The 16848-nt window shown below is 45.5% G+C and overlaps 1 protein-coding gene and 1 non-coding gene across 2 annotated transcripts in view; both read right to left on the bottom strand.

Annotated features, from left to right (window-relative positions):
- The window catches only part of LOC126271871 (ras-related protein Rab-23), a 442999-nt gene that overhangs the window by 48810 nt on the left and 377341 nt on the right, over window positions 1-16848 (bottom strand). The gene's annotated exons all lie outside the window — the stretch shown is intronic.
- Window positions 6428-6502, bottom strand: Trnas-cga (transfer RNA serine (anticodon CGA)). Its single transcript has one exon. It is a non-coding gene; the product is annotated as a tRNA-Ser (tRNA).

Below are 16848 nucleotides of genomic sequence, written 5' to 3'. Positions count from 1 at the left end.
TTCCCCTTATCCTGCCTCAGTTACACTATACCGGGGTTTGCTGCGCAAACACTGTCTCCACGTACATGTACACCATAATTACTCTACCACCCAAACATGGCCCGCATCTCGTGGTCGTGCGGGTTCGATTCCCGCCGGGGTCCGGGATTTTCTCTGTCTCGTGATGGCTGGGTGTTGTGTGATGTCCTTAGGTTAGTTAGGTTTAAGTAGTTCTAAGTTCTAGGGGACTGATGGCCATAGCTGTTAAGTCCCATGGTGCTCAGAGGCATTTGAACCATTTTGAACCTAAACATGTGGGGCTACACTCATCTGGCATGAGACGTTCCCGGGAGGGGGGCTGCGGCAGTGAAGTGGGTGGACTGCTGTGGCGTGTTGTGAACTACTGAGGGCCACGGTGGGACGAAGTGTCTCCATCTTTTCTAGGTCTCCAGTTCAATGCACACAATACACACAAGTGACATATAATGGAATAGTGCACTTTCCAAGTCGACTGAGCTCTCCGACCCGTTCTTCTGTTATTTACACTGTCAGGTCCATCGCGTCTCCCCCCCCCCCCCCCTCCAGTGACATCTCGTACTCAATTACGCATTACGCAGGGATATCCAGATAGGTTTCATTTGATAGCATATTTCCTACTAATTGTTAAGCTAATGTTATTATCGATTTAGTTTTTATGCAGGTCTGTCACCTTAAATAGGAGTAAGAGTGTGGGAGATTCGGCATGTGATGGTGGATTGTCAGGCAATTCGCTGTTAGTACTACAAATTCATTTAAATGGTGACAGGAGGCCTGTCCAAACCATAATCAAATAATATGTTCACTTAACGCATTCTGCCACTGCAAAAATACGGTACTTGAAATTATCACGTACAAAGATCTAACATTACAAGTGTTGCAGCTAAAACATCTCTGTCTTTAATACACTCATCAAAAAAAGTTTTGCAACACCTCGGTTACGAAAGTTCCGGAGCCAGTACAGAAAATTGGAATAGAGATCAACATAAGCTTCATTTCCGTCCTTTTTATTGCACATGAAAACCACACATTGCATGTTGCACCACCATACAGCGAGACCTACAGAGGTGGTGATCCAGATTGCTCTACACACCGGTACCTCTAAAACCCAGTAACACGTCCTCTTGCATTGATGCACGTCTGTATTCGTCGTGCCATACTGTCGACAAGTTCATCAAGGCACTGTTTGTCCAGATTGTCCCACTCCTCAACGCCGATTCGGCGTAGATACCTCAAAGTGGTTGGTGGGTCGTTGTCCATAAACAGCCCTTTACAATCTATCCCAGGCATGTTCGATAGGGTTCATGTCTGGATAACATACTGGCCACTCTAGTCGAGCGATGTCGTTATCCTGAAGGAAGTCATTCACAAAATGTGCACGAGGGGAAGTGAATAGTCGTCCACGAAAACTAATGCCTCGCCAATATGCTGCCGATACGATTGCACTATCGGTAATAGGATGGCATTCACGTATCGTACAGCCGTTACGGCGCCTTCCATGACCACCAGCGGCGAACGTCGGCCCTACATAATGCCTCCCCAAAACAACAGGGAACCTCCACCTTGCTGCACTCGCTGGACAGTGTGTCTAAGGCCTTCAGCCTGACCGGGTTGCCTCCTAACACGTCTCCGACGATTGTCTGGTTGAAGGCATATACGGCACTCATCGGTGAAGAGAACGTGATGCTAACCTTGAGCAGTCCATTCGGCATGTTGTTGGCCCATCTGTACCGCGGTGTATGGTGTCGTGTTTGCAAAAGATGGACCACGCCATGGATGTCGGGAGTGAAGTTGCACATCATGCAGTCTATTGCGCACAGTTTGACTCGTAACACGACGTCCTGTGACAGCACGAAAAGCACTATTTTACATGGTGGCGTTGCTGACAGGGTTCCTCAAAGCCATAATCCGTAGGTAGCGGTCATTCACTGCAGTAGTAGCCCTTGGGCGGCCTGAGCGAGGCATGTCGTTGACAGTTCCTGTGTATCTCTCCGTATCTCCTCCAAGTCCGAACAACATCGCTTCGGTTCACTCCGAGACGCCTGGTCACTTCTCTTGTTGAGATCCCTTCCTGGCACAAAGTAACAATGCGGACGCGATCGAACCGTCTAGGCAGGGTTGTACTATAGACAACACGAACCGTGTACCTCCTTCCTGGTGGAATGAATGATCGGCTGTCGGACCCCCTCCGTCTAATAGGCGCTACTCATGCATGGTTGTTTACATCTTTGGGAGGGTTTAGTGACATCTCTGAACAGTCAAAGGGACTGCGTCTGTGATACAATATCCACAGTCAACGTCTAAGATTTCTGGGAACCGGGGTGATGCAAATCTTTTTTTGATGTGTGTACATAAACAACAATACTATTGGCGCAGTTACACCTGTAGGTGCACATAGAAAATTGCCCTCACAGATACAAATACCTCTTACGAACGTAATTTCTTTTGCAGGCACAGGTACTATAGTGAATGAATTTCTTATAACTCGCGAATGTTAAAAAAAACATCTAAACTATCAGAATATGTCAAACTATGGGATACCAAGTATGACGAGCCCAAATTGAATTTTGTCGGGACAGACGTGACTGCCCCAAATCAACTGCAGAACATGCTACCTCCAGCCATCATGTTACTGAATTGTGAGAAACGGCGACTATACTTCCCATAACGCCTAGTTATAGGGAAACACTCTCAGTCAGCAACAACGAACCCCCTCCACGGTACCAGCGCAGAGACGGCTGCAGAAAAAATAAACTCCTGCAGTGTCTCGGTGCTTATTTTTACGCACTGAATACTAATGTGCCTTGTGTATCTACACGCTTGAGTCACTCCACACAGCTGCTTCGCGTAGAAGAGGCGAAGCCACTCGACGCAGCTTCGGCGCTTTCGCGAAGAGTGCACTGTGTGTGTGTTTGCGTGTCTCCCTCTCTCTCCTCCCGAACACACACACGAGTGCACAGTGGCGGCTGCAAGTTGCACGCGGATCCGCCGGTCTGCAGCCTCCTGACATTTCGCCGCCTCCGGCAGAGCCATCCGCCGCATTCCGACACGTGGTCCGCCATCTTGCCGTTTCCCCGCGCGCGTGAACAAGCGAGCGACGGCTTGCGCAAGTCTCAGGCGTCCGTGCGTGCAGGGAGCGTTGGCCGACGGCCGTCTTGAAGACTGCCTTCGGCACGCATTAACAACCTTCAGCAATGTCGGCAGATTACACGGTGTCCATAAAGAGACGCGAGCTTATGTACGATGTGTTTCTTTTAGTGTTATATTTTTTTACGACACAATCACACGAGCATTTCACAACGCCGTAACCTGTGTAAACGAGCCAATAGTTATATTCAGAGCGTTGATAGATAAAAAAAGGAGACAAAGAATCATTATATACCCTACTGAATCTTCCAAGTAACTGTCTACGAAATGACAAAAAAGAACAAAGTCATACCTAAAGGCAAATTCTGTCTGACGTTCCCGTTGCGTTCTCAATAATACTGAAGGCAACAAAGGATATGTTGAAGGAGAAGAGTGAAATCCTCTACCTACTAATACATTCTACGTTACAGCAATGTTCGTCAAACGTTCTGGCTCGAGCGACTGGTCCCGGCGGAGGTTCGAGTCCTCCCTCGGGCATGGGTGAGAGTGTTTGTCCTTAGGAGAATTTAGGTTAAGTAGTGTGTGAGCTTAGGGACTGATGACCTTAGCAGTTAAGTCCCATAAGATTTCACACACATTTGAACATTTTTCGTTCTGGCTCAAGGGCCGATACCGGTATTGTGAGGAGGTACCTTGGGACTTCCCATGTACCGATCTGATTATTAATTGGTAACCTACATAAATTAACATGTTATGAACCCACAATAGACTAGCTATAGTAATGGCGCAATAAGTTGGCAGCCGGCGCCAAGTACTAATCGTAAGTCGGCATCATTTGGACCATTTCGTGTTGACCTCTGTTTCAGATTTTTGCCACACTCAGCGACCCAATGATGTGACCTGTAATTCCCTGATTAACTACTGTTCTGTTCTCTTTGTGAGAAGATGATAAAGTTATTAATTGACTAATTAATAACAGTAACTATAATTATGTTTCGATGGATTATGCAATATGAGAAACGATGACAAATGTTTATGCATTTTCTTCTATTAATTGCTTCTTATTACAATAGTCTTTATTTAATTTCTTATTCCTTGCTACAAATAAGTAGAATAACTGAAGGTAATTTCGCAGTATATGTAATTTTGAAGTATTTTGTTGTAAGCTAGTTGCAATGATGCAAGTCAATGCAGTGTTTTCTGGTTTTGCCAACAGATGGCATGGCAATCTATTCTCGAGTAGCACTAGAGCTGTGCTCTCCCGCGGTCCAAAGTATGGGCCGATTAAACAAGCTACTGTTGTGAGGCGCGTTTCACGATGGAAGCCGAGAGGTTGCTTCCCTCGTGGTTAAGAATCCATTTTAGGTCTATAATAAGCAAGCATTGTACATTTTATTCATACACAATAGATGCTATGAGACCTCCAGTGATACTTAAATTATTGGGTTATTTATTTTGTGGCGCCAGGGACATAAGGAAGTCAACGCTTAGCGTTACGACAATCATCTGAACGACTGTCAACGCTGCTCTTACATCAGTTCTACACCTTTCTGCAAGACGTTTGTGGTAAATATTATTTGAGGCGAGTATTTCAGACACAAACTGATGTGAAGAGGAAAAAAAACAGGTGCATAATGGACACAATGCTGTTTTTGCTTCATACCCTACCATAACGGCAGCCAACAAGCGACTATGGAAGCTGTCTACATGTATGACAACTGTTGTGAACATTCAAGTTCTGAAAATGAGGACTGATGTGCTACGGAGAATGAAACTTAGTGTTGCGACGTTACTTTAGCACTACTGCAGAATAGCCTTACCTATTGCAAAATTACGTTCCTGTCTATGCTTCAAGGTTCTGTACAGTTATGAACAGTGCTAATAATAAGAAGAGTGTAATACGTTCAGAAATGCGACTCACAAGCATATGTAGCTGCTTAATGCAATTAATTGCAACGTTATTTATCTAATAGAACAATATGTTTCTTGAAAATACTACCAAACTGCCTTACATTAGTGGATTTGAAGATGGCAGTCTCTGTAATCCACACTCACTAATCCATGTTACTTCTGTGTCAAAATTTATACCACAGCAGCTGGACGGTAGGACACGCGAGCGCCCGTCACTGTCAGTTACTGGAAGACGAACAAAACATCCCCCTTCTCACATCCTTTGACAGCGCTGTGGCCGCAATACTTATCTTTCTGCCAAGTGGCAACGTCAGTTACAGTTACGCACATCTTAAATATTACTGTCTCTGTACGTATGCTGATGTGCAAAACTTATGGACGAAAGTATCTTTCACATGATGTGTCACTGCTAAATAACATATCTCGTTGAAACTTGGACCATATACAGAAGGAGCTGCAACAGTAAAGTACGAAGGTAACTGACAGAAATACACAATGAGACTAACAGAAATGACAGTTTTATTCAAAGACAATAATTACGCTGACGTCGCCGCGATTTATGATGGTCCCCTGGACATTAAAAGCGGCCGGACATAATTCTTAATATGGTGTGTGCTCCCGTTCTGGCCAAGAATTCGTAAGGGTGCCCAATATCAGGGAAAGATTACAGATGGGGTACTTTCAGCCAAGCAGGGGTCTGCTGCATTTCCTCACAGGCCATGAACCATATCCAACATGTCGATTTGGTAAATGGGCTACACCAGCGTGTGACTGTGGAGCTCAAGGCGGCACACCCGAACGCATCGTCTATGATTGCCCATTATATGATGACGTGGCAAATGAATTGAGAGTTCAACTACCTAACAGCAACACCTATTCCTTAAGACGACGTGCTAACACCTTTCGTGTATTAAAAAGTCTGGTAAACGAGGTATCACAGAAGATTACGAGGTAATTTATTAGGGACCAAAATGGTTAATAAATAAACAATCGACAAGGACTAAGGTGCACCTGCCAAATACCGTCGGGCGCGGATTGGCCGATCGCCGTTACGACCGAGATCCGTCGCGCTTCGGAATCAGGTAGGCGGGATTACCACAACTCACCAGCACTACAATTTAGATAGTAGATATTAATAGAAATATAAGGTAGAGCGCAGACAAACTAACAAGACCAGGGACTGCAGCGATTTTCAGTAACTCGGCCAGCCCAGTTCTAGGGGCACGCCCACTGGAACTAGTTAGGTGGGCAGGCCACGAAGAATAGGTTTGTAGCTCAACTGGCACACCTGTAACGCTGCAGGATAGATCATCATTACTGTAGGTTAATAGACTAGATTAACCTTCCAGAATGAGATTTTCACTCTGCAGCGGAGTGTGCGCTGATATGAAACTTCCTGGCAGATTAAAACTGTGTGCCCGACCGAGACTCGAACTCGGGACCTTTGCCTTTCGCGGGCAAGTGCTCTACCAACTGAGCCACCGAAGCACGACTCACATCCGGTACTCACAGCTTTACTTCTGCCAGTACCTCGTCTCCTACCTTCCAAACTTTACACAAGCTCTCCTGCGAACCATGCAGAAGTAGCACTCCTGAAAGAAAGGATATTGCGGAAACATGGCTTAGCCACAGCCTGGGGGATGTTTCCAGAATGAGATTTTCACTCTGCAGCGGAGTGTGCGCTGATATGAAACTTCCTGGCAGATTAACACTGTGTGCCCGACCGAGACTCGAACTCGGGACCTTTGCCTTTCGCGGGCAAGTGCTCTACCAACTGAGCTACCGAAGCACGACTCACGGCCGGTACCCACAGCTTTACTTCTGCCAGTACCTCGTCTCCTACCTTCCAAACTTTACAGAAGCTCTCCTGCGAACCGTGCAGAACTAGCACTCCTGAAAGAAAGGATATTGCGGAGACATGGCTTAGCCACAGCCTGGGGGATGTTTCCAGAATGAGATTTTCACTCTGCAGCGGAGTGTGCGCTGATGTGAAACTTCCTGGCAGATTCTGGAAACATCCCCCAGGCTGTGGCTAAGCCATGTCTCCGCAATATCCTTTCTTTCAGGAGTGCTATTTCTGCATGGTTCGCAGGAGAGCTTCTGTAAAGTATGGAAGGTAGGAGACGAGGTACTGGCAGAAGAAAAGCTGTGGGTACCGGCCGTGAGTCGTGCTTCGGTAGCTCAGATGGTAGAGCACTTGCCCGCGAAAGGCAAAGGTCCCGAGTTCGAGTCTTGGTCGGGCACACAGTTTTAATCTGCCAGGAAGTTTCATATCAGCGCACACTCCGCTGCAGAGTGAAAATCTCATTCTGGGAACATCCCCCAGGCTGTGGCTAAGCCATGTCTCCGCAGTATCCTTTCTTTCAGGAGTACTAGTTTTGCAAGGTTGGCAGAAGAGCTTCTGTAAAGTTTGGAAGGTAGGAGACGGATACTGGCAGAAGTAAAGCTGTGAGTACCGGTCGTGAGTCGTGCTTCGGTAGCTCAGTTGGTAGAGCACTTGCCCGCGAAAGGCAAAGGTCCCGAGTTCGAGTCTCGGTCGGGCACACAGTTTTAATCTGCCAGGAAGTTTTAGATTAACCTTGTCCACAGAATTGTCAGTTTCAATAATTCAAGTAGATGCTGCATTTGATATTGTATTAACTAAAGACCGACTAATTATTTTAGGTGGTGGGTTATTTTGTGTAACATTATTGTATTGCATTAATAAAGAATTTTTAAAAAAAGTGTTCTTGTGGCAGAGCGTTCCATTTCTCCCCCCGCGCGGTTGATTTCTTCTGGATGATTGTAGATGCCTGTGGACGTGCTGCAACACATCTTCCCATCTCACATTTTCGGCGAGGTTTAAGCCGAATATCCTCTCGTTGCAAGAGCTGTTTCACCTGCACTGTTCGAGGAGATCGCACATCGTCCATAAAAATGAAGTCGGGGCCGAATGCAACCACGGAAAGACCCCCTTGGGGAAGGGGTTCAGTGTCACAAATACGTTGACCGCTGAATATACAAAAATTTGGCGATCAGTATCCCCATGTAAGATCACGCCTCCCCACATCCCCACAGCACAAGCCTTTGACGGCACCCTTAGAGCGCAGAGAAACGTATATGATATTCTACGTCCCGTTTTGTTGACCTTTATGCCATGCCATCCTGGGCTTACGTTTCAGCAAGATAATGCCCGCCCGCACAAAGCGAGAGTTTCCACTGCCTGTCTTCCTGCTTGCCAAACCCTGCCTTGGCCAGCAAGATTGAATCTCTCCCCAAGTGAGAACGTTTGGAGCATTATGGGCAGGGCCCTCCAAACATCTCAGTATTTTGACGATCTAACGCGCCAACTGAACAGAATTTGGCATGATATCCCTCAGGAGGACATTCAACAACTCAATGCCAAGCCCAATAACTGCTTGCTTAAGAGCCAGAGGTGGACCACCGCGTTATTGCCTTGCTCAACTTGCTAAGCTCTTTCTCCTCAATAAATGATAGCAATTTTTTTCTGAAACTGTAATCATTTGTTTGTCTGTACTTGCACATCGCGTCTACCGATTTCCATCTCATTCCTTAATTCTCTCGTGGCGTGTCTTTTTTCTTCCTCTCGGTGTGTCTATTGTGACAAGTAATGAATCTACAACACTCCCTTCGGCTGCAGTTCTGAAGACTTCTCCCCTTTATATCATGAAATGTTCTCTTTGTTAGGAACTGCTCAGTCAAATCACGCAGTTGATCTTTTACTCCGTACGCTTGTATTCTGTTCCTTAGGCGGCATTGCGGGACAGCATCGAACGCCTTACGGACGTCATGGAACACCGCGTTTACTTGGGGGGGGGGGGGGGGGGGGGGCAAGCATCTACTGCTTTCTGGGTTTCATGGATGATCAAGCGAGTAGGGTTTTACATAGAGATGGGTCGAACTCGTTCATTCCCGTGAACTACTTCAAATGAAGTGGTTCATTCATGAAGTACGGAAGCCTGGCGAAGTTGCCCAGTTCGCCGCTCAGCCGCGGCTACGCTCGCTTCGCCTCGCTCGTACAATAAAGCTTCGTAATACTTCATAATTTTACCAACAGATGGCCGAGCTTTGCAGTAACGTGCACGCAACGTTTTACTCTCTTACAGCGTCTGAGCTATGCAGTAAAGTGCACACTACGTTTTACTCTCTTACAGCGTCTGAGCCAACTTAAATAGAGCATGGTCGATGGGGACAAAGGAAAGATAAACAGAGAAGCCTGTCACATATAAAGAAGGTATTACATTTAATCTTGCTTGATATTTTCTCATGAAGCGCCCAAAAAAGTCTTTATCTGCCAAGTGAAACATTATTTGTTGTATTCATGGACTAAAAACTAGGGCTACCAACGAAATGCAGTCCAACTTTATATTCCTTTTAAAATTTAATCCAAAATAGAATGAGTATGTTTACCACTGTCACAAAGGCTATATATCTACATTAAGTAATTATTCAGTTTTACTGTAGATTTTATTTTTGTTGAGAATAATAACCCTCCAGATTCAAAACGTAAACTGTCCCCTGTAGTCATTGGTACGATTTCAGGTAAAATCCCTCTTTCAGTGTCATTAACAAACCTTTCATTTTCATGTTGGATGTGCGTGCTCACACAGCCAGCCTCTTCGTTTGTATCTGTAATATTCATTTGTCCGCAAGCGCTGCCAACGGTAGGCTACTGGTAGACACGAAGTATAAGTGAACTGCGCAATTAGTCACGGGTAATGATGTCAGCACTGCAGGAAGCAGCTGACGCTGCCTTTCCCTCGCCCCTCACCTCCCCAACCCCTCGCAAACTTACCGTTTCGCTCAAACGCCGCGCGATTCGTCGACAGGCAGTAGAAGGGGGACTGAAGTGAAAGGGAAATGAGTGACGTAGCGCCGATGTAATGGGATGAGCAGAGGGGAAGAGAGTCAGCGAACTAGAAAAAAAAGTGTGGGGTGTGTTATCTGTGAAGAATTTGAAGTACCAGTTCATTGAAATAGAGTGGTTAGTTCACACTTGAGTGGAGTGAAGCGTTCATTTGAACGACTCATTCACGAGCTCCCCATCACTAGTTTCACACCATCGTTGTTTCTGGAACCCATGTTGATTCCTACATTGGAGATTTTCCGTCTCCAGGAATGTCATGATACGCGAGCGTAAAACATGTTCCAAAATTTTGCAACAGACTGACTTCAGGAAAAGAGGCCAGTAGTTTTGTGCGACTGTTCGAAGACGTCTCTTGAAGACGGGAATGACATGCCCATCTTTTCCAAAAATTACGAACTCTACACCCCTAAAGAGAACTAAACGTTACGCCGCTGTTAGAAGAGGACAAGCTCTTTCGCATTCTCGAAGTAGAGTCGAATTGCTATCCTGTCACGTCCAGTGGCCTTCACATTGTTGAGCTATTTCAGCAGCTTTCCTACCCCACGTTCACTTATTTCGATATCAGCCATTTCGTCGTTCGTACGACGATTTAAACGAGGTATTGCAGTGCGTCTTCCAGAGTGAAACAATTTTGGAGAAAGACTATTCAGTATTTCGGCCTATACTGTGCCATGCCTAATTTCAAGGCCGTTATGGTCACAGAGTGTCTTGGCGGGATGACTTATCCGTTTACTAATTTAACGTAAGAGCAAAACTTTTTACAATTTTCTTTGAAGTCGGTAGACAGAATTTGACTTCCGAATCCATTGAATGCCTCAGGCATGGCTCTCCTTACGCTAATTTTTGTTTCGTTTAGTTTCTGTTTGTCTGTGAGGCTTTGACTGCGCGTAAATTCGCGGTGGAGCTCTCTCTGGTTTCGTCACAGCTTTCTAACAAGGCTGACAAACCACAGGGGGTGCTTTTCATCGCTCACTAATGTGGTCGGCACATACCTGTCTAAACCGTAGTATACAATGCTCTTTAAATTTGTCCATTCATACCAACATTATCATTACGAATTATTACATTTCTACATCTATATCTACGTGATTATTCGGCTATTCACAATGAAGTGCCTGGCAGAGGGTTCAATGAACCATCTTCAAACTGTCTCTCTGCCGTTCCACTGTCGAACGGCATGCGGGAAAAACGAGCACTTAAATTTTTCTGTGCGACCTCTCATTTCTCTAATTTTATCGCGATGATCATTTCTCCCTACGTAGGTGGGGGCAACAAAACGCTTTCGCAATCGGGGGAGAAAACTGGTGATTGAAATTTCATGAAAAGATCCAGTCACAACGAAAAACGCCTTTGTTTTAATGATGGTCAGTCCAATTCACGTATCGTGTCTGTGGCACAATCTCCCCTACTTTGCGATAATACAAAACGAGCTGCCCTTCTTTGAACTTTTTCGACGTCATCCGTCAGTCCCACCTGATGTAGATCCCACACCGCACAGCACTACTCCAGAATATGGCGGACAAGCGTGGTGTAAGTACTCTCTTTATTAGACCTGTAGCACTTTCTAAGTGTTCTGTCAGTGAAACACAGTCTTTGGTTTGCTCTATCCACAACATTATCTATGTGATCGTTCTAATTTACGTTATCTGTAATCGTAATCCCTAAGTAATTACTTGAATCTATAGCCTTTAGATTTGTGAGACTGATCGCGTAATCGAAATTTAAGGGATTTCTATTTATTCATGCAAAAAACTTTTTTTAGTCACTGTCTATTGCCACTTTTCGCACCATACAGATATCTTATCTAAATCATTTTGCAAGTCGTTTTCGTCATCTGATGACTTTACAAGACAGTAAATGACAGCATCATCTGCAAACAATCTAAGACGGCTACTAAGATTGTCTCCTATGTCGGTAATAGAGATCACGAAATCAGGGCCTACAACCCTTCCTTGGGGAACGCCGAATATTATTTCTGTTTTATTCGATGACCTTCCGTTATTACTATGAACTGTGACCTTTCTGACAGGAAATCACGAATCCAGTCGCACAACTGAGGCGATATTCCATAGGCACGCAGTTTGGTTGGAAGACGTTTGTGAGGAACGGAGTGGAAATCTAAAAATATAGAATCAATTTGACAGCTCCTGTAGATAGCACTCATTACTTCATGAGTATAAAGAGCTAGTTGTGTTTCACAAGAACAATGTTTCCTGGATCCGTGCTGACTGTGTGTCGATAAATCGTTTTCTTCGAGGTAATTGATAATATATATATATATATATATATATATATATATATATATATATATATATATATATATTCCAAAACCCTACTGCAAATCGACGTTAGTGATATGGGCCTGTAATTCTGCGGATTACTCCTACTTCCCTTAATGGGTATTGGTATGACTTGCGCAATTTTCCAGTCTTTAGGTACGGATCTTTCTTCGAGTGAGTAGCTGTATATAATAGCTAAATATGGAGCTAGCTATTGTATCAGCACACTCTGAAAGGAACCTGGTGGGTGTAAGGAACCTGATGGGTGTACAACCCGGACATCCAGTTATTTCCACGAGTTCAAAGACTCGCTGATATTGCAGCGATAAGATACTACGCTTTTTTCCGTTTCGTGAACTGCACAGCTTCACTTTTCTGGACATTTAAAGGAAGGTGCCGGTGTTACAATCTGGAACCGCGCGATCGCTTCGGTCACTGGTTCGAATCCTGCCTCGGGCATGGATGTGTGTGATGTCCTTAGGTTAGTTAGATTTAAGTAGTTCTAAGTTCTACGGGACTGATGAGCTCAGAAGTTAAGTCCCATAGTGCTAAGAGACATTTGAACCATTGTTTGAAGTTGCCGGCTTCTGCACCACTTCGAAATCTGATTTCCAGCTGACTGAATACCTGGCCACTTTTTCTCCGAGAGGATCTCATTTCAAAGAGCAGTATCATCTGCGAAAAGTATATGGTTGAACAGCAAGGGTTCCAACACATATCCCTGGGGCACCCCTGAAGTTACTTTTACATTCGAAGCTGACTGTCCATCTAAGATAACCTGCTACTATATGAATGCATGGCATTTATGTAACTGATTCGCTACGATGGGCAATGAATCCACGACATTCGGCGGGAATCTAAAAACTGGCGATAATGAAGGATATGGACGGGGACTGCGGATTGATGTCGCTTGGTGGGAATGTGGGTCGACCAGAGAGCGTGCCCAGATAGTTTCTGCATTTGTGATAAACACTGTGTCCAGATGGTGCAATGGTTAGCGCAACTGCATAGTAAGCAGGAGATCCTGGTTAAAGTTCCGGCCTGCCAAATATTTTCATTCGTCGCCACTGATTCCGCAAAAATTTCCCGATACAGCTAACATCAATATTTCGTTCCCTTCCCTTCCCTGTCCTTTCTCCCCCTCCGCCTTCATTTTACATAACCTGCTACATCCTCCCCAACAAGAAATCTTGAATACACTCAAATTGCTCGTGAACCCCATAGCTACCCATCATGAAGCCTACGCTCTCTACTTCAGCCTCTAACAAAACAGTGTTACGTGATGAATATTGATATCAATATTGGACTGGCGCTTCTACGTGTAACACTTACTGCACGCATCAGTGTATGGAGGACATGACTAGGAGGTGACAAAGCTGCCGCTAAGTAATAACTTGCTGCCCGAGGCGACGCACTGTTGAAAACGCCAACAGAAAAGCCGATGCAGAAGAGACTGGGTCGAGCGTGTACAACGGTTTATAGCGAACACATGACCCGTCCCGTCTGGCGTTGCCTTGTCCCAGTTTCCGTAGTTCCCAATCGCTTTTTACCAGGTGCGACAACCCTTTTTGTTTGATTTTTGCAGCATAAGCGCACTGCGCTGTTCCCGCGTTTCGTAAATACGTAGTAGTTTTAATATGCCTAAAAAATTTTGCACAGCTTCTCGAGGAAATTATGAAAATATCGCGAGAAATGTAAGACTGAACACGAATGCAAATTCTGCCCAAGCCTGCAGGTTGCGCTGTTGTATTTGACCGCAAACGGCGCTAGTTCAATGTTCTCAATACCTTGCAAGTGTCGGAAGAGTGTTCTGTGTAGTTTTGAGTGGATTATGTAGGAGCTAAGCGAATTAGAAAGTGGGCAAACTACTGGTGCTCGAACGGTGGGTGCTTCCGTAACGAAGGAAGCCCAAGTGTTTCGTGTTTCAGGAGGCACCCTATCGAAAATTTACACTACATGCAGGGCAAACGGAAAAAAACTTCCGCTAAGTCACAAGCGAAAGCCTGTGTCGAGTCGACAGACAGGCATTGAAGAGGATTGCGACGGAAAATAAGAGGAAAACAGCTGAGTAAGTCGCTGCAGAACTGAATGAACTCGCCAACCCTGTCAGCACCAAAATACACTACAGGCCATTATAATCGCCAAGAACAAATGCAGATGAAAAATGGGTATTCATTGGCAATATATGATACTAGAACTGACATGTGATAACATTTTCACGCAATTTGGGTGCATAGATCCTGAGAAATCAGTACCCAAAACAACCACCTCTGGCAGTAATAAAGGCCTTGATACGACTGAGCATTGAGTCAAACAGAGTTTGGATGGCGTGTACAGGTACAGCTGCCCATGCAGCTTCAACACGATACCACAGTTCATCAAGAGTAGTGTCTGGCGTATTGTAACGAGCCAATTGCTCAGCCACCATTAACCAGACGTTTTCAATTTGTGAGAGATCTGGAGAGTGTGCTGGCCAGGGCAGCAGTCGAACATTTTCTGTATCCAGGAACGCCCGTACAGGATCTACAACATGCGGTCCTGCATTATCCTGCTGAAACGTGGGGTTTCGCAGGGATCAAATGAAGAGTAGAGCCACGGGTCGTTACACATCTGAAATGTGACGTCAACTGTTCAAAGTGCCGTCAACACGAACAAGAGGTGACAGAGACGTGTAACCAATGGCACCCCATACCATCCAGCCGGGTGATACGCTAGTATGGCGATGACGAATACACGCTTCCAATGTGCGTTCACCGCGATGTCGCCAAACACGGATGCGACCATCATGATGCTGTAAATAGAACCTGGATTCATCCGAAAAAGTAATGTTTTGCCATTCGTGCACCTAGGTTCGTCGTTGAGTACACCATCGCAGGCGCTCCTGTCTGTGATGCAGCGTCAAGGGTAACCGCAGCCATGGTCTCCGAGGTGATAGTCCGTGCTGCTGCAAACGTCGTCGAACTGTTCGTGTAGATGGTTGTTGTCTTGCATAGGTCCCCTTAGGGATAGAGACGTTACAGGCGTGCGGGTAAGATGCCTGTCATCTCGACTGCTAGTAATACGAGGCCGTTGGGATCCAGCACGGCGTTCCTATTACCCTTCTGAACCCACCGATTCCATATTCTGCTAACAGTCATTGGATCTCGACCAACGCGAGCAGCAATGTCGCGATACGATAAACCGCAATCGCGATAGGCTACAATCCGACCTTTATCAAAGTCGGAAACGTGATGGTAGGCATTTCTCCTCTTTACACGAGGCATCACAACAACATTTCACCAGTCAATGACGGTCAACTGCTGTTTGTGTATGAGAAATCGGTAGGAACCTTTCCTCATGTCAGCTCGTTCTAGGTGTCGCCACCGGCGCCAACCTTGTGTGAATGCTGTGAACAGCTAATAATTTGCATATCACAGCATCTTCTTCCTGTCGGTTAAATTTCGCGTCTGTAGCACGTCATCTTCGTTGTGTAGGAATTTTAATGGCCGGTAGTGCAACAAGGGAGCTTCGTAAGTAGGGAATTGCAGGGGGAGCTGCAATTCCTCAGCGACGTAAATGCCCTTCACAGATGATTTGGGCAGCCATATTGTGGGTGCTACAGGGGCCCCGCGGTTACGCTGCAAGGTCTCATTACTGCAAAGGATTATGTGACATTCTGGCTGATCAGGTCCATCCTATGATACAATGTTTGTTTCCCAATGGGGACGCCGTGTTCCAAGACAACAGGGCCCCTGTTCATAGAGCTCGTGTCGTCCAGGATCGGTTTCGTTACGACGAGCGTGAATTGTCGCTTCTCTCCTGCCCATCAGTCAATCGATCTTAGTATAACTGAGCCTTTGTGGTCTACTTTGGAGACAAGGGTGGATGATCACCTCCATCATCGTTACCTGAAGTTGCAACTATTTTGCAGGAAGAATGCCACAAGATTCCCTTAAAAATCATACAGGACCCATATTTATCCATTCTGAGACGACTAAAAGCTGTTTTGAATTCAAATGTTCAAATGTGTGTGAATTCCTAAGGGACCAAATTGCTTAGGTCATCGGTCCCTACACTTACACATTACTTGAACTAACTTATGCTAAGAACAACACGCACGCACTCAACCATGGCCGCGGGAGGACTCGAACCTCCGGCGTGAGGGACCGCGCAGTCCGTGACATGACGCCTCAAACCGCGCTGCCACTCCGTGCGACTGTTTTGAATTCTATCGGGCTTTGTACACTGTGTTAGGCATAGTAATGTGATGTACTTGTATTGTTGGTGTTTCCATATGTTTTGCCCAGTCCCTGTAGATCGTATATTGCCCTGCAGCCGAGACCCTTTGTATGTGCCGTTGGACGGTAAACTGATTTTTTTCAAGAGGTCATCCAGAAGTACATACTTTCTGCACTGTCGGACGTCGAAGTTTGATAACTGCGGTGTCATTACTTCTTCGAATTATTGTTATTCATCGTTCTGATCTACGGACCACATTTGAACTTAGCGTCTTACTACTACTTTTCCTTCCAGTATCCCTTCATTCGTTCACTGTGTTTCTTTTTCCGTCTATGTCAATAGGCTTCTCGGCGAATTTCAATTGGTTCAAGTGGCTCTGTGCACTATGGGACTTAACATCTGAGGTCACCAGTCCCCTAGAACTTAGAACTACTTAAACCTAACTAACCTAAGGACATCACACACATCCAT

The sequence above is a fragment of the Schistocerca gregaria genome, chromosome 5 (assembly GCF_023897955.1).
Source record: "Schistocerca gregaria isolate iqSchGreg1 chromosome 5, iqSchGreg1.2, whole genome shotgun sequence".
In the NCBI taxonomy this organism is placed as follows: domain Eukaryota; kingdom Metazoa; phylum Arthropoda; class Insecta; order Orthoptera; family Acrididae; genus Schistocerca; species Schistocerca gregaria.
Note: the sequence above shows the minus strand (reverse complement) of the source record. Positions and strands in the feature narration are given on the sequence as shown.